Genomic DNA, 19063 nt, shown 5'->3' with positions numbered 1-19063 from the left:
TGTTTGCACGTGTATTTGATCTATCTTTGACTTGAGATTTCCTTTCCCTGATATCAGCCTCAGCCTTCCACATGTTCTAAGCACTCCAATTCACTGGTTCCATTTTTCCCTTCCTTTTCTCCTCCCCTCTCTCCTCCAACCTCGACCTCAATATTTCCAACTGCCTTTTACTAAAAGTTCCTCCCTCCGGAAAACCACATTCCTTAATTCACAATACTAACTTCTTTACAGACTCTGGTCCGTAATTATTTAGCATGTATTGTATTTCTGGTTGGGCATTCCAAGTCCAGTGTGGACTCTCCTTTTGTTTGATCTTGCAGGAGCCCATTTTCAGCGTTACTGGAAAAGTGTTCAGCTCGCTCGCTCTCTCTGGTGGTACCGTTATCTTTTTCCTTTGACTTTTTTTTACCTCCGGAGGTCCCCTCTCACATTTAACGCATCTGCCTCAATGCCTTAGTTTTCGTAAACCAAGAAACCACGTACCCGGTACGTCTTTGGCGAGTCCAACTCAACTAATGGTGGCTCCAAGTCTAAAATCACCCTTAAACTCGCTGTCTCTTAAGCACTCTGGAGACGGCAATCCTTTCCCTTGAGTTTTGCTCAAATACCACGCGGGTTTACCGAACCCTTTTCTTGATTCATTTATTCTCTTAGAGTCTTTATGTAGGAATATTTTAAGCCATGACTCTTACCCCAACTACATTGCAGGTTCATCCTGGATTTACACACTTTTTTTGCTTCCCCAAATCGTTCTCAGCAGTACTTGATGCACTCCCCATATGCGATGGATTGTGTCCTTTTTTGAGTTTTAACGTCAGTCGTCGACGCGTGAATACCCCTCTCTAGCGAAACCACAGCCAGATGATCTTAAGGGAAACAACAAACTACAATGTTGAATCAGGACTCAGCAAGGGGAGGGATGAGCTGGGTTAATCAACCATTAAACAGTGTTTACCCACTCATCACCTGTTCTGTTGAGCATACACTTTATTTATTACACCTATTACCCACCACCAATTATTTATGTGAACTAAAATCTACCAAACTTTATTACTAAAAACATCTTAAAAAGATTTTAAAAGTTAAAATATCTAAAATTAATTAAAACAAGAAATACTATTTAAAATTCTACAGTTAAAAATTCCTAAAAAGTTATTAAATTATGCCGTAAGGAGAACTTATGAGTCCATAAAAATTCGCAGCAGTTCAAGGGTCAGAGACAAGACAAGGGTTGTGATGTTGTGAGCGAAAGATTTAAATTTCAGGATCCCGAGGCTTTTTGAGCTCTTTTTTTTTCCAGCCATTTCCCTCTGGCACCTATCACAAAACCATGGAAGGATGCGTTTCTTCTTCCCATGAGGTCCATTATCTCATCCTTTAGATGTTTATATTTACTTGTCTTCTCTTCCCATGCTCCTTCCAAGGAGTTAATTTGAAGGTCCGTCCTTACTGTTACATCTACTACAGCTATTTGCTGATCTTTCTGAAAAATTAGATCAGGGATCCATAATTTCCCTACCTTCTCCTTGATCCTTGGCTCTATAAAGATTGTCCACCCATTCTTCCTAACAAATTTAGTTAACTCTTCTGCCACCCTATTGTGTCTTTTTATTCACGTATTCTTAACATAGGGACACCATCCCAAGATGTGTGCCAACGTCTCTGAAGTTGCATTACATCTTCTGCAGGATTTAACATTAAAAGGCCTTCCATATGACAAGGATGCCCTTGTCGGAAATAGATTAGTCCTCAATAAAATTGAACTAATTACTTTAGATGTCTTCATAAATTGGACCTTCAACCAATTATTCGAAATACTATCGTTTTTATAGTAATGAGCATCAGCTCCTTGACATGGGAGGGCTATCCATCTATAAATTTCCGTTGATCTCCAGTTCCAATAATTGGTGTTGCTAAACCCTTCCAACTCCTCCTCTCTGTCTTCCCCGATAGTACCATTTTCTCCCACTTGTCGATTAATATTTGGGTTCCAAATCAATTCCAACTTCTTCAATTTGCTCAATTTACGCATCTTCTCCGCTACACTTTCACCCTCAAAATGAAATGAGGCATGCAAAATTTCATCTGAGGATCTGTGGAGCATCCCAAATTTTCTCATGATCGAAATTGGGATGAAGGTCGCCAATCTCTTTAAAGCAAGGCCTCCGTCACGGTATCTAGTATATAAAACGCCATCCGTGACCGACTGCAGAAGGTGTAATATTTCTTTTGCAGCATTTTTAATTATGATATCTAATTTGTTAAGATAGTTAATTGAGGATTCTGATAATAAATAATAATACAATCTAGGTATAAAATAGGTTTTTAAAAGCTCTAATTTTTGTAAAGGTTTTAGGGGCGATATTTTTAAGTTACTAATCTAATTTTCTGACTGACCTTCCCAGTCTGATTGGCTAATGCCAATCCACGGGTCTATTTTAGCACCTAAATACTTATCTGTTTGACCTGGTTCTATAAATTGAATATTTCCGTCATTGAATTTCCAATTAGCTGTGTCATTATAAATAATTGTTGTATTTTTAACAGTAAAATAAAACCCTTTAGTCTTTTTGACATTTACCTCCATTCCCGTATTAGTATAGAATTTTTTGACTAGTTTTAAATTGTATCTCATTCCCTCATATGATTCGCTAACTAACGCTATGTCATCTGCAAATACTAAAGTAGTGCAGTGATAGCTTTTCCCATCTGATCCTAGAACTATTCCTTTTTTCCTTTCTTCGATGGTTGCGATAAGAGGATCCATCACTATATTAAAAAGAATTGGTGACAAAGCATCCCCTTGCTTGACACCTCTTAAAATTTTAATTCTTTCTGTTCTACAATTAAAACCCTCGATCTGTGTAAAATTATTCTCATATAAATTTGCTATTAATTTAATAAATAATACCGGGAGTTGGAGTCTCCTAAGAGCTGTTAAAATTAACTAATGACCTACCGTATCGAATGTCTTGGCGAGGTCTACAAAGACCACTGCTAAATCTTTCCTTTTCTTTTAGATCCCTTGATAATATTTTCTAAAATTTTAGTATTTTCTTCATCCCTGTACGCCAGTCATAAAACCTTTTTGCCTTTTATTAAGACTTATCACTTTGTTTACCTTACCCGCCATTATTTTGGTAAATAACCTCAGCATAATTGGCCCAATCGTTATTGGCCTCCAGTTATTTATATCCTTTAATTCCTCCTCCTCATTTACTTTGGGGATCAATACGGTCCAACTCCATTTCATCTCATCTGGGATTTTACCAGCTTTAATCCAAATTGTATAGAGTCTAGGTAGCAGTGTGTTGTCTTTATTAAATATCTTAATTATTTCTTTTAATGTCATCCTGTCTGGCCCAGCAACGGTATCGATGTCTATCGCCTTAATAGCCTGATTGACGTCTTCTATCGTCACCGGACCCAGCAGGACAACATCATCAGATTCCTCGCCTCTCTTTTCATAATTAGCAAATCCTCTTAAATTATTTTTCTCCTTTTCCTTAGAAAGTCTTACTTTATAATATTCTTCTAAATCTTCTTTACTAAGGGGACATTTGCATTTAGATGGAGCCCCCATTAGGGTTCTCACCAAAGGTTGCCTATTCTTGTTATACAGGACTTGCATTTCCTTAAACTTTACTTTTTTCCTATTGTATCTTCTTTTAGCATTTATTCTCTTTTCCTCTCTTTCTTCGCCCACTATCCTTTAATTTTACTCCTACTTCTTTGATCCTTTTCTTAGATGTTACACCTTCTTTATCCTTTCCTATTTTCACCATTATTCTATCCATAATCTCTTCATATTCCTTAAAGCTACCTTTATTCCTACCCATTTCATCTTCCATTATTTTAATTAAATCCTCCAGTGATTTCTCACTGTGGTCCAAATTATCTATCCTACCCTGACCCTCTTGATGATCACTATCAAGAGGCCTTCCCCCATCACATATCCTTTCCACATCTACCTCCTCATTATCTATTTCCTCATTCACACTCGTATTATTAAGGATTAATTCCTGATCCAGGTCCATATCCTCATCGCGGTTTCTATTCTTTTTATTCAATAACCTTCTCTTATCTGAAATCTGTTTCGCTGTTTTAGTTTCTGTTTTTTCCGCGATGAGCTTATTAATATTTTTACATCCCCTTAATTCCAAGTCCAATTGTTGTAATTTTGCAATTTCTTCCTCAGACCATACCCCTTTCTTACTTTTCTCACTATTTACCATCTTTTCCTTGGTCTCTATTTTCCTTTTTTTTCCTTTTATCATTCCTCAAATTGGGATGTGCATGCCTCTCATGCTGCCTCAACCCCCCGACCGTCTTAAATTTTAATGGGCGTGGTTCACAACAATTTACTTTATCACTCTCTCTCTACCTCTTCATCAACCTCCTTATTATTAGTTAGACTTCACTTAGAATAGTGGCAGGCTACCGCTTGGGAGCTCCCTTCCCATCCACACTTACTACACTTCACTCTAATCGATTTAATCCCCCGACACACTTTTAAATGTTTCCTAAATAACCCGGTCGTATTATAAATATTTTTACAAATTTTTTTTTACAACTAAAATTATCAATGGGATAATTAATTATTAATTCTAATTTTTCAGTCTCCCTAATTACTGGGTGAATAACTGTACCTTCATTCCTCTCCTCACTATGCTCCGATTCTCCATTACAACTAAAATCAGTGGGCCCTTTAAAATTCGAATTAAAATAGGTCCGGTTGTTAAATAAACTGGGCTGTAGAGGGGCCTTCTCTCAGTCCTTCAATTCGAATTCTATCCGAATTACTCTGGACATTTTTAACGGCTTCCTTGTGCCTGCCCAAGGACAGACTAGCCGGAGTAATAATTATGGTCTCATCTGTCTGAGTTGAGACAGACTATCTAGTCCATGTTTGACTAGTACACTTGGCACAAGGTGCCACCAATAACAACTGTCCGGGGCGGTTATTCTCCTGATTTCCCACCCAACTGGAATTTTCAGTGTTAGCCATAATCGCCTCCACCAAAATTGAATTTAATTTGACCAAAAGGTCACCAGCCGTCTCGTATCTTTTCTGTTAGGTCGTATTAGCCGGCCTGATCAGATTAATGCTTTAACAACGGGATAAAACAATGAAACTGTCAGAAAAGCAAACTACAGGTTAAAACCAAGGTAAAACCAGCCATAAGGTCAAGGTAAAACCATCAGTAAAAACCAGACTAAAACCCTCCAACAGATAAAACTGTCCTCCCGTTTAAGCTTCCTCTTCCAGGCCCTTACCAGGGGGAACCACGAGGAGGTTCGACCTTACTTTGTGATCGACAAAGTACAACTATTTGTTGCACTCACTATGCACGTTTCCACTTCGAGTTTTTAACGTCGCTCGTCGATGAGTAAAATACCCCTATCCAGCGAAACCACAGCCAGAAGATGTAAAAGGGGACGGTAAAAAAAAATTAAAATGACATTGTGAAGCAGAATTTCAGCGAGGTGCGGAATGAGCTGAAGTTATCAACCAATAGACAGAATTACCACTCGTCCCCTGTTGTGTGTAGTGTGCACTTTAATTATTAACACCTAACATTACCCACCACCAATTCACCTAAGTGATCTAAAACAATACAACTTTATTACTAAAATTTTAAAATTTAAATCTAAATTAAAATCAAACTATTTAAAATACTACTAAAATTATTAAAACATTATTAAAACAACTAAAAGAAAATTTAAATCAATACTATTTAAAAAAAAGAAATACGTCGATCGGACCTGTTACGAGTCCATAAAAATCCGTAAAAGCTCGAGGGTCAAAGATAAAGTTAGGCTTGTGATGTTCCGTGCAAATGATTTAAATCTTGCAATCCCGAGGGCTGTCATCAATTCCGAATTCTTCTCGTACCACTTCCCTCGGGCTCCCATCACAAACCCATTAAAAAGATATTTTTCCTCTACCAGTGAGGTCCATTATCTCTTTATCCAAATGTTTATATTTCTTTATCTTTTCCTCCCAAGCTGATTCGAGAGAATTTATTTGAAGATCTGATCTTACAGGTACATCTACCACCACGATCTGCTGTTCCTTCTTCAAGATTAGGTCTGGTATCCAGAGTTTCCCAGACGCGTCTTTAATTCGTGGCTCCACATATATAGTCCACCCGTTTTTCTTAACAAATTTAACCAACTCCTCTGCTATCCTATTGTGTCTCTTGACTCTCATGTTCTTCACATATGGACACCATCCAGAAATATGCGCAACTGTTTCCGAGACATCATTACATCTTCTGCAATTTTTTACATTAAATGGCCTGCCATATGATAATGACGCCCGCGTTGGAAATAAATTCGTTCGTAACAAGATGGAATTAATCACTTTGGACGTCTTCAAAAATTGTGTCTTACTCCTCCAATTGTTGGATATACTATCATTTTTATAGTAATGGATCCCTGCCCCTTGACAAGGGAGGGCCATCCATCTCTGTAGTTCTATTATTCTCCAATTTGCATAGTTGGTGTTAGCAAATTCTTCCAACCCGTCTTCACTATTTTCAATGATAGTATCCACTTCATCAGATCCTCGATTAATATTGGGATTCCAGATGTTTTCCATAACCTTTAACTTACTCAGATTATACATTCTCTCTGCTACGCTATGACCTTCAAACCGAAAAGAGGCATGCAATACCTCATCTTCGGATTTCTGTAGCGTTCCATATTTCCGCATAATCGAGGTCAGAATGAAAGTTGACAATCGATTTAGTGCCAGGCCACCATCATGGGATTTTGCATAAAGCACTCCGTCCGTGATGGATTGCGGAAGGTGTTAAAATCTCTTTCGCCGCGCTTTTAATAATATTATCTAATTTGTTAAGATAATTAAAAGAAACCTCTGATAAAACTAAATAATTATGCAGCCTAGGAATAAAATATGTTTTTAAAAGTTTTAACTTTTGCAACGGTTTTAATAGGGATCTTTTTAAATTCCCTATCCATGCATCCAGTTGGTTTTCCCAGTCAAGTTCACTAATCCCTAACCACGGGTCTATTTTAGCCCCTAAGTATTTGTCTGTGGTTCCCGGTTCTATAAATTGTATATCCCCTTCATTCAATTTCCAGTTTACTTTATCGTTGAATATAAATATCTTATTCCTATAAGTAACGTAAAATCCTTTAGTTTTCTTAATAAGATTTACGACTTTACTTAACCTATTCGCTACGATTTTAGAAAAAATCCTGAGCAAAATTGGACCTATCGTAATCGGCCTCCAATTATTTATATCTTTTAATTCTTCTTCGTTGCTCACTTTTAGGGATCAGAACCGTTCTACTAATTTTTAATTGATCTGGAATTTTACCGGTTTTAGTCCAAATGGTGTATAGTCTCGGCAGTAGTAAATTGTCCTTATTAAATATTTTAATTATATCCCTCAGCAATACCCTATCCGGTCCTGCAGCGGTTTTCACATCCATCGCCTTTACGGCACGATCAACGTCTTCCACCGATGCAGGACCGGTCAGAGCACCAACTAAGGATCCCTCTCCTTGACTTTTATATTTAACAAAACCTCTTAAATTATTCTTCTCGTTTAAATTTGTTAATCTCTTTCTAAAATACTCTTCCAATTCTTCCTTACTCGGGGGACATTCGCTTTTAACTGGGGCCCCCATTAAAGTTCTTGCTAAATATTGTCTTTTAGTTTTATAAAGGACTTGTGTTTCTTTAAATTCTCCTTTTTTTCTACTGTACCTTTTCACATTATTCTCATTCTTAGTCTTCCTTCGTCCACTATCCCTTTGCTTAAAACGTACTCGTTTACTATGAGTTGTCTTGTTACTTGTACCTTCCTCTTTTTTTCTTTCCTAATTTATCCAATATCATACCCATAATTTTCTCCTGTTCCTTACTACCCGTTTTACTCTTATCCAAGTCTTCTTCAATTATTCTCATCAATTCTATTATTGACCCATCACTGTCACCTGGACCTTCCATAACGTTAGTGTTCTCCTGACCCTTTTGTTCACTCCCATTTTCCTCCTCCACAATCCTAGTTAATATCAGGTCATTATCCTCCATTTCATCATCATCACTAACATTAAGAACTAACTCTAAATCCTTCTCACTAGTTTTATTCTTCTTATTTAATAGTCGTCTTTTATCAGAGATTTGTTTCGCGGTTTTAGAACCGATTTTCTCTGCAATAATTTTATTAATATTTCTACAGCCAGCAAACTCTATTTCTAGTTGTTGCACCTCTCTACCTTTTCTTTGGACCATACTCCCCTCTTGTTACCTTCCCTATTATCTATCCTATTCCTAGCCTCTGTTTTACCCTTTTTCCTTTTTTTCATTCCTCAAGACGGGGTGTGTATGTCTTTCATGCTGCCCCAACCCTCTGGCTGATTTAAATTTTAATGGGCATAATTCACACTGGTATGATTTTTCTACTTCATCTTCTACATTACTAGTACTAATACTAGTGGTATTATTAGTACCAAGATTAATATTATTGCTCTTAGTACATTTAGGGTAGTGGCACGCTACTGCCTGATAACTTCCTTCCCATTTACATTTATTACACCTAATCCTTACCGATTTGATTCCTTTACATATTTTTAAATGTTTTCTAAACCTCCCTGTTGTGTTATAAATATTATTACAAAAACTACATTTAAAATCTTCTATAGGGTAATTAATTATTAATTCTAGTTTCAGTTTCTTTAGTTAACGGGTGAATAATCCTCTCTTCTTCTCTCTCCTCATTGCTCTCTAAAACTCCGCTTCGACTAAAAACAAATGGCCCTTTAAAATTCGAATTAAAAATTGTCCGGCTGTTAAATGGACATGGCTGTAGAGGGGCCTTCTGTATCAGCCTTTCCCTTTGAATTCTGTCCTGATTATTCTTGACCATGTTAACAGCTCCCTCATGCCTGCCCGAGGACAGCCTTACCGGAATAATTCTTATGGTCTCTTCCATCTGAGTTTGAATCGAGACGGATTGTCCATTCCGTTTTTGGCTCCTACATTGAGCACACGGAGCCGCCAAAAGCAACCGTGCGGGGCGGTTATTTACCCGGTCTCCCATCCAACCGGATACTTTGAAGTCGGCCATAATTGCCTCTGCCACATTTGGTTTCACACAGACCGAATGGTCACCAGCCGTCTCGTATCTTTTCTCGAGGTCGTATTAGCCGGCCTGGTGCGAGTAATGCTCAAACGACGGGTAAAACAATAAAACACCGCCCGTGGCATATAGCACTGGTAAAATCGAGTTAAGACCAAAGATAAAATCAATGGTAAAAACACTGATAAGAACAGACTAAAACACCACAAAACAATCTAAACTCACCTTCCCGTCAAGACCTTTCTCATACAGGCCGTTACCGGGGGAACCACGTGGAGGTTCAACCTTACTTTGTGATTGATAAAAATACGTAGAAACGAGCACAAAGGTGACTACACAGGCACCGGTTGGAGACCAACAACCTTAAAACACTGTAGTCACTGTAGTAACTGTAGGGGGGTGTGACTACAGTATTTTAAAGTTGTTGGTCTCCGACCGGTTCCTGCGTAGTCACCTTTGTGATCTGTTTTTACGTATTTTCTCGATCACAAAGTTGATCGAGAAAATTTAGTTGCACTCCCCATGCATGATGGATTGTGTCCGTTTCGAGTTTCTCTGTCGCTCGTCGACACGTAAAAACCCCTATGCAGCGAAACCACAGCCGGATGATCTTAAGGGAACGGTACAATTTAAAAAAAAGATGAAAAGACAGAATTCATCAAGGGCAGGGATGAGCTGGGTTATTCAACCTTTCAATATAGTTTACCACTCAACACCTGCTGTGTTGAGCGAGGAATTTTAATTTTATCACCGATATTACCCACCACCATTTAAACGTGAGATTAAAATACAAACTTTATTTACTAAAGTTCTAAAATCTCAAACCTCTAAAATTAATTAAAATAGTTAAAACTATCTAAAAATCAATAAAAAGATATCTAAAAAGTTATTAAATTATGTCATCTGGAGGAAATTAAGAGTCCATAAAAATTCTTAGCAACTCAAGGGTTAATGATAAAACCAGGTTCGTGATATTCTGGGCGAAAGATTTAAACTTCAAAATCCCGAGGTCCTTCATAAGCTCTCCATTCTTCTCCAACCATTTCCCTCGGGAACCCAACACGAAACCGTGGAAGGATATGTTTCCTCTTCCTGTAAGGTCCATAATTTCTTCCTTTTAGATGTTTATATTTGTTTACTTTCTCCTCCCAAGCTGCTTCTAAGGAGTTGATTTGAAGGTCTGACCTAATCGTTACATCCGCTACTATTATTCGATGATCCTTTTTAAATATTAAGTCAGGGATCCAAAGTTTCCCTTCCGTATCCTTGATTCTAGGTTCGACGAAAATTGTCCACCCGTTCTTCCTAACGAATTTAGTAAGCTCCTCTGCCACTCTATTATGCCTTTTAATACGCATGTTCTTAACATAGCGGCACCATCCAGAGATGTGTGCCAGAGTTTCCGAGGTTACATTACATCTTCTGCAGGCTTTGATGTTAAACGGTCTTCCATATGACAAGGACGCCCTTGTCGGAAACAGATTGGTCCTTAATAAAATCGAGTTAATTACTTTTGAGGATTTCATAAATTGAATCTTTTTAAGCCAATTATTCGATATACTATCGTTTTTGAAGTAGTGAATACCTGCTCCCTGGCAGGGGAGAGCCAACCATTTATCAATTTGCGTGGATCTCCAATTCGCATAATTAGTGTTGCTGAATTCATCAATTTCCTCATCACTTTCTTCGTTGATAGTATTAACTTCTGCCAATTGCCTATTGCCATTTGGATTCCACACCAATTCCAAAGACTTTAATTTACTTAATTTCTTCATTCTCTCCATAATACTTTCGCCCTCGAACTGAAACGAGGCATGCACAATTTCGTCCGGGGATTTATGGAGAGTCCCATACTTCCTCATGATCGATATTGGAATAAAGGTAGCCAACCTGGTTATTGCCAAGCCTCCATCACGATTTTTGGCATATAAAATGCCATCCGTGATGGATTGTGGAAGATGTAGTATTTCCTTGATCGCGTTTTATATTATATTGTCTAATTTGTTTAAATAATTCACAGAGGATTCTGATAAAATTAGATAATAGTATAACCTGGGAATAAAATATGTTTTTAAAATTTCTAATTTCTGTGTTGGTTTTAGGGGTGATATCTTTAAGTTATTTATCCAGCCTTCCAATTTAACCTCCCAGTCCGCTTGGGCTATACCAACCCACGGGTCTATCTTTGCCCCTAAGTACTTATCTGTCTGACCCGGTTCAATAAATTGAATAGATCCCTCGTTAAATTTCCAATTGTCTTTATCATTAAAAATAATTGTTTTGTTTTTGATGGTAAGATAAAACCCTTTAGTCTTCCTAACATTAACTCCATTCCCGTATTCACGCAGAATTTCTCTACCAATTTTAAATTATACTTCATCCCCTCATATGAATCGCTGACTAACGCAATGTCGTCTGCGAAAGCTAATGTAGCACAATGACAACTCCTACCATCTACACCGAAGAATATTCCTTTCTTTCTATCTTCGATAGTAGCAATGAGGGGATCCATCACTATATTAAACAAAATGGGTGATAATGCATCACCTTGCTTAACACCTCTTAAAATACTAAATTTTTCCATCTTACATTTAAAACCTTCAATCTGCGTTACATTATTCTCATATAAGCTAGTTATTAATTTAATAAATAAAAACGGTAACTGGAGTCTCCTAAGGGCTGTTAAAATTAGTTTATGACCAACGGTGTCGAAGGCCTTAGCCAGGTCTACAAAGACCACCGCTAAGTCCTTCTTCTTCTTCTTAGCTCCTTTTATGATATTCTCTAAAATTTTAATATTTTCCTCACACCCAGCAACGCCGGTCATAAAACCTTTTTGTCTCTTATTAAGGTTAATTGTTCTATTTAATCTAGCCGCCATAATTTTTGTAAACAATCTTAATATAATCGGCCCAATTGTTAATGTCTTTAAGTTCCTCTTTATCATTTACTTTAGGAATTAACACCGTTCTACTCAACTTCAACTGATCTGAGATATTACCATTTTTGATCCACAAAGTATATAGCCGGGGTAGCAAAGTGTTGTCTCTATTAAAAATCTTAATTATCTCTTTTAAGGTTATCCTGTCAGGTCCGGCGGCGGTGTCGTTGTCCATCGCCTTAATGGCCTGATTGACGTCGTCCACCGTCACCGGACCCAACAGGACCCCCTCTACAGAATCCTCACTCCCTTTAGCGTATTTAACGAATCCCCTCAAGTTACATTTATCATTTACCTTTGATAGTCTTATTTTATAATATTCTTCCAGGCCTTCTTTATTAAGAGGACATCCATTATTAGATGGTTCCCCCATTAGGGTCCTCGCTAGTCGCTACCTGTTCTTTTTATACATAGTTTGTACTTCTTTAAATTTTCCTTTCTTTCTACTATATCTTCTTTTCGCGTTATTCTCTTTCTCTTTCTCTCTCTTTCCTTGCCTGCCACTCTTTAATTTCACTCCAACCTTCTTACTCTTTTTCTTAAAATTCTTATCTTCGTTTCCTTTTCCTATCTTCCTAATTACTTTATCCATAAACTCGTCATACTCCTTAGTAATACTTTTTGTCTTTCCTAGTCCCTCTTCCATAATTTTAATTAAATCTTCTAAAGACTCATCCCTATAATCCATTCTATCTCCATTAATCTCATCCTCTTGCCTCTCCCCATCGAGGGGCCTTCCTTCCTCAACTACCCTCTCTCCTCCTGCCTCATCGTTATCATTTTCCTCATTCATACTAACATCATTTAGTATTACCTTCTGGTCTAGACCCGTTTCCTCCTCGCGGTTACCCTGTTTTTTAATCAATAACCTCCTTTTCTCCGAGATCTGTTTGGCTGTTTTAGTATTTAACCTTTCCGCGATAAGTTTATTTATGTTTTTACATCCCTTGAATTCAGACTCTAGCAATTGCAATTTAACACTTTCTTCCTGGGACCAGACCCCTTTTTTACTTTTCTCCCCATTCATAACCTTTTCTTTACTTTCTGTTTTACCTTTTTTTCCTTTTTTCATTCCTTAAACTGGGATGAGCATGCCTCTCATGCTGGCCTAGTCCCCTAGATGTCTTAAACTTTAACGGGCATAACTCACAACTAATTAAACCGTCATTCACTATCTCTCCACTAATACCTTTATTTCGAGTTACACTACATTTTGAATAGTGGCAGGCTACCGCTTGATAGTTTCCTTCCCATTCACATTTGCTACATTTTATTCTAACTGATTTAATCCCCTTACATATTTTTAAATGCTTCCTAAGTAATCCTGTAGTATTATACACATTTTTACAATACTCGCAGCTAAAATTATCAATTGGATAATTTATAACTACTTCTATTTTATCAGCCTCCCTAGTTATTGGGTGAATAATTTCTCCTTCATCTCTCTCCTCTCTGTGCTCTATCTCTCCAACCCAACTAAAATTAAAGGGCCCATTAAAATTCGAATTAAAATATGTCCGGCTATTAAAAGGACTGGACTGAAGAGGGGCCATCTCTTTCCGTCCTCTAACTCGAATTAAGTCCGAATTACTCTGAGCGTAATTACCGACTGCCTTGTGCCTGCCCAAGGACAGCCGAGCCGGAGTAATAATTACAGTCTCATCCGTCTGTGTTGAGACGGACTGTCTAGTCCATTTTTGGCTCATACATTTAGCGCACGGAGCCGCCAATAACAACCGTGCGGGGCGGTTATTTTCCCGGTTTCCCACTCAACCGGAATTTTCAATATTGGCCATAATCGCCTCTACCAAATTTGGATTTTAAATTTGACCGAAAGGTCACCAGCAGTCTGGTATCTTTTCTCTGAGTTGTATTAGCCGGCCTGGTCTGAGTAACGCTTTATCAACAGTAAAAGACAATAAAACTGCCAGAAAGTCCAGCACAGGTTAAAACCTAAGTAAAACCAACCCAAGGGTCAAGGTAAAACCATCAGTTTAAAACCAGGCTAAAACCCCAAACAGTTAAAATTGCCCTCTCCGTTGAACCTCCTCTTCCAGGTCGTTACCAGGGGGAACCACATGGCGGTTCAACTCAACCTTTTTGATGCACTCACCATGTGCGATGGATTGTGTCCTTTTCGAGTTTTTATGTCGCTCGTCGACGCATGAATACCCCTATCCAGCAAAACCACAGCCGGATGATGTTAAGGGAAACGACAAAATACAATGTTGAATCAGGACTCGGCAAGGGGAGGGATGAGCTGGGTTAATCAACCATTAAACAGTGTTTACCCACTCAGCACCTGTTGTGTTGAGCATACACTTTATTTATTTCACCTATTACCCACCACCAATTATTTATGTGAACTAAAATCTACCAAACTTTATTACTAAAACATTTTAAAAGATTAAAAATTAAAATACCTAAAATTAATTAAAACAACAAACACTACTTAAAATTCTATGGTTAAAATAATTTCTAAAAAGAATTATTAAATTATGTCTTAAGGAGAACTTGAGTCCATAAAAATCCGCAGCAGTTCCAGGGTCAGAGATAAAACAAGGGTGGTAATGTTCTGGGAGAAAGATTTAAATTTCAAAATCCCGAGGCTTTTCATAAGCTCATTATTCTTTTCCAGCTATTTTCCTCGGGCACCCATTACAAAACCATGGAAGGATATGTTTCCTCTTCCTGTGAGGTCCATTATCTCATCCTTTAGATGTTTATATTTACTTGTCTTCTCTTCCCATGCTGCTTCCAAGGAGTTAATTTGAAGGTCCGTCCTTATTGTCACATCTACAACAATTATTTGCTGATCTTTCTTAAAAATTAGATCAGGGATCCAGAATTTCCCTACCTTATCCTTGATCCTTGGCTCTATAAAAATTGTCCACCCATTCTTCCTAACAAATTTAGTTAACTCTTCTGCCACCCTATTGTGTCTTTTTATTCGCATATTCTTAACATAGGGACACCATCCCGAGATGTGTGCCAACGTCTCTGAAGTTGCATTACATCTTCTGCAGGGCTTAACATTAAAAGGCCTTCCATACGACAAGGATGCCCTTGTCGGAAATAGATTAGTCCTCAATAAGATCGAATTAATTACCTTTGTTTTCATATATTGAACCTTCTTCAATCAGTTGTTCGAAATACTATCATTTTTGTAGTAATGAGCACCAGCTCCTTGACGTGGGAGGGCTATCCATCTATCAACTTCCGTTGATCTCCAATTGCCATAATTAGTGTTACTGATCTCTTCCAATTCCTCATCACTATCCTCTCCGATAGTATCGTTTTCTCCCAATTGTCGATTAACGTTCGGGTTCCAAATCGATTCCAGCCTTTTTAATTTACTCAATTTCCGCATCTTCTCAGCTACACTTTCACCCTCAAAATGAAACGAGGCATGCAAAATTTCATCTGAGGATCTGTGGAGCGTCCTGAATTTTCTCATAATTGAAATTGGGATGAAAGTCGCCAATCTATTCAAGGCAAGGCCATCATCACGATATCTAGCATATAAAACGCCATCCGTGATCGACTGCGGAAGATGTAATATTTCTTTTGCAGTGTTCTTAATTATATTATCTAATTTGTTAAGATAATTTATAGAGGATTCTGATAAAATTAAATAATAATACAATCTAGGTATAAAATAGGTTTTTAAAAGCTCAAATTATTGTACCGGTTTTAGGGGGATGATTTTAAATTACTAATCCAATTTTCCAACCGATCTTCACAGTCTGATTGGCTGACGCCAATCCACGGGTATTATTTTAAGACCTAAGTATTTATCTGTTTGACGTGGTTCTATAAATTGAATATTCCCGTCATTGAATTTCCAATTTGCTGTATCATTATAGATAATTGTCTTATTTTTAACAGTAAAGTAAAACCCTTTAGTCTTTTTAACATTTACCTCCATTCCCGTATTATTACAGAATCTTTCTACTAGTTTTAAATTGTATTTCATTCCCTCATATGAATCGCTAACTAATGCTATGTCATCTGCAAATGCTAAAGTAGCGCAGTGATAGCTTTTCCCATCTGATCCTAAAATTATTCCTTTTTGCCTTTCTTCGATGGTTGCGATAAGAGGATCCATCACTATATTAAAAAGAATTGGTGACAAAGCATCCCCTTGCTTGACACCTCTTAAAATTTTAATTCTTTCTGTTCTACAATTAAAACCCTCGATCTGTGTAAAATTGTTCTCTGAAAAGTTAGCTATTAATTTAATAAATAAAACCGGGTGATGGAGTCTCCTAAGAGCTGTTAAAATTAATTTATGACCTACCGTATCGAATGCTTTGGCAAGTTCTACAAAGACAACTGCTAGATCTTTCTTTCTCTTTTTTGATCCCTTAATAATATTTTCTAAAATTTTAATATTTTCCCCTCATCCCTGAACGCCGGTCATAAAACCTTTTTGCCTTTTATTAAGACTTATCACTTTATTTACCCTACCCGCCATTATTTTAGTAAATAACCTCAGCATAATTGGTCCAATCGTTATTGGCCTCCAGTTATTTATATCTTTTAATTCCTCCTCCTCATTTACTTTGGGGATCAATACGGTCCGACTCAATTTCATCTCATCTGGGATTTTACCAGCTTTAATCCAAATTGTATAGAGTCTAGGTAGCAGTGTGTTGTCTTTATTAAAGATCTTAATTATTTCTTTTAATGTCATCCTGTCTGGCCCAGCAGCGGTATCGACGTCCATCGCCTTAATAGCCTGATTGACGTTGTCTACCGTTACCGGACCCAACAGGACCACATCATCAGATTCCTCAACTCTATTCTCATATTTAGCAAATCCTCTTAAATTATTTTTCTCATTAACCTGAGAGAGTCTTATTTTATAGTACTCTTCTAACTCTCCCTTACTGAGGGGACATTTACATTTCGATGGATCCCCCATTAGGGTTCTTGCCAAAAGCTGCCTTTTGTTTTTATAAAGGATTTGCATTTCCTTAAACTTTCCTTTTTTCATACTGTACCTTCTTTTAGCATTATTCCCTTTTCCTCTCTTTCCTCGCCCAGTATTCTTCGATTTTATTCCTACTTCTTTACTCCTTTTCTTAGATGTTACCCCTTTTTTATCCTTTCCTATCTTCACCGTAATTCTATCCATAATCATTTCATATTCCTTAAAACTACCTTTATTCCTACCTAACTCATCTTCGACTATTTTAATTAAATCCTCCAGTGATTTATCACTGTGGTCTAAATTATCTGTTCTACCCTGACCCTCTTGATTATCGCTATCAAGAGGCCTTCCCCCATCACCTATCCTTTCCACTTCTACTCCCTCATTATCTGTTTCTTCACTCACACTGATATTATTAAGTATTGCTTCCTGATCCATGCCCATATCCTCTTCGCGGCTTCTATTCTTTTTATTTAATAACCTTCTCTTATCTGAAATCTGTTTCGCTGTTTTAGTTCCTATTTTTCCGCGATGAGCTTATTAATATTTTTACATCCCCTTAATTCCAAGTCCAATTGTTGTAATTTTACAATTTCTTCCTCAGACCATACCCCTTTCTTACTTTTCTCACTATTTACCATCTTTTCCTTGGTCTCTATTTTTCCTTTTTTCCTTTTTTCATTCCTCAAATTGCGATGCGCATGTCTCTCATGCTGGCTCAACCCCCTAACTGTCTTAAATTTTAATGGGCATAGTTCACAACAATGTGATTTATCACTCTCTACCCCTACCTCTCCCTCTACATTAATATTCTCATTATTAGTTATACTACATTTAGAATAGTGGCAGGCTACCGCATGGTAGCTCCCTTCCCAACCACACTTGCTACATCTCACTCTAATCGATTTAATCCCCCTACACACTTTTAAATGTTTCCTAAATAACCCTGTTGTATTATAAATATTTTTACAATAATTACAACTAAAATTATCAATGGGATAATTAATTATTAATTCTAGTTGATCAGTCTCCCTTATTATTGGGTGGATGACTATCCCTTCATTCCTCTCCTCACTATGCTCCGATTCTCCATTACGACTAAAATCAATGGACCCCTTAAAATTCGAATTAAAATAAGTCCGGCTGTTAAAAAGACTGGGCTGTAGAGGGGCCTTCTCTATCAAGCCCTCAATTCGAATTCTGTCCAAGTTACTCTGGTCATTTTTAACAGCTTCCTTGTGCCTGCCCAAGGATAGCCTAGCCGGAGTAATAATTATGGTCTCATCTGTCTGAGTTGAGACAGACTGTCTAGTCCTTTTTTGGCTAGTACACTTGGCGCATGGTGCAGCCAATAACAACCGCGCGGGGCGGTTATTCTCCCGGTTTCCCACCCAACTGGAATTTTCAGTGTTAGCCATAATCGCCTCCACCAAAATTGGATTTAATCTGACCGAAAGGTCACCAGCCGTCTCGTACCTTTTTTATGAGGTCGTATTAGCCGGCCTGATCAGAGCAATGCTTTAACAACGGGATAAAACAATAAAATCGTCAGAAAAGCAAAGCACAGTTTAAAACCCTGGTAAAACCGACCATAAGGTCAAGGTAAAACCATCAGTAAAAACCAGACCAAAACTCTCCAACAGATAAAACTGTCAACCCGTTTAGCTTCCTCATACAGGCCGTTACCAGGGGGAACCACGAGGAGGTTCGACCTTACTTTGTGATCGACAAAATACGTAAAAATGAATCACAAAGGTGACTACGCAGGCACCGGTCGGAGACCAACAACCTTAAAAACACTGTAGTGTTTATTGCACTCATCATACATGATGGAGTGTCCTTTTCGAGTTTTCACGTCGCTCGTCGACAAAAGACAAACCCCTATCCAGCGAAACCACAGCTGAATGACCTAAAATGGGAACGATAAAAAAAAAGGTAAAAAATTAAAATAATAATGCGAAGCAGAATCTCAAGCGAGGATAAAGATGAGCTTGGATTATTTACCGTATTGACTAGGTTATCACTCATCATTTGCTGTGTATCGTGTGTCCTGTTGATTAATTAACACCA

General features: G+C 37.6%; 1 long non-coding RNA gene across 1 annotated transcript in view; it reads right to left on the bottom strand.

Moving 5' to 3' along the window:
• Positions 1 to 698: 698 nt before the first annotated feature.
• The window catches only part of LOC140460657 (uncharacterized), a 76254-nt gene continuing 57889 nt past the window's right edge, over positions 699 to 19063 (bottom strand). The window contains exon 4 of the long non-coding RNA XR_011954263.1: positions 699 to 866. This is a non-coding gene — a long non-coding RNA (uncharacterized lncRNA). The remainder of the gene's footprint in view (positions 867 to 19063) is intronic.

Source organism: Chiloscyllium punctatum, chromosome 36 (genome assembly GCF_047496795.1).
Source record: "Chiloscyllium punctatum isolate Juve2018m chromosome 36, sChiPun1.3, whole genome shotgun sequence".
Classification (NCBI taxonomy): domain Eukaryota; kingdom Metazoa; phylum Chordata; class Chondrichthyes; order Orectolobiformes; family Hemiscylliidae; genus Chiloscyllium; species Chiloscyllium punctatum.
Note: the sequence above shows the minus strand (reverse complement) of the source record. Positions and strands in the feature narration are given on the sequence as shown.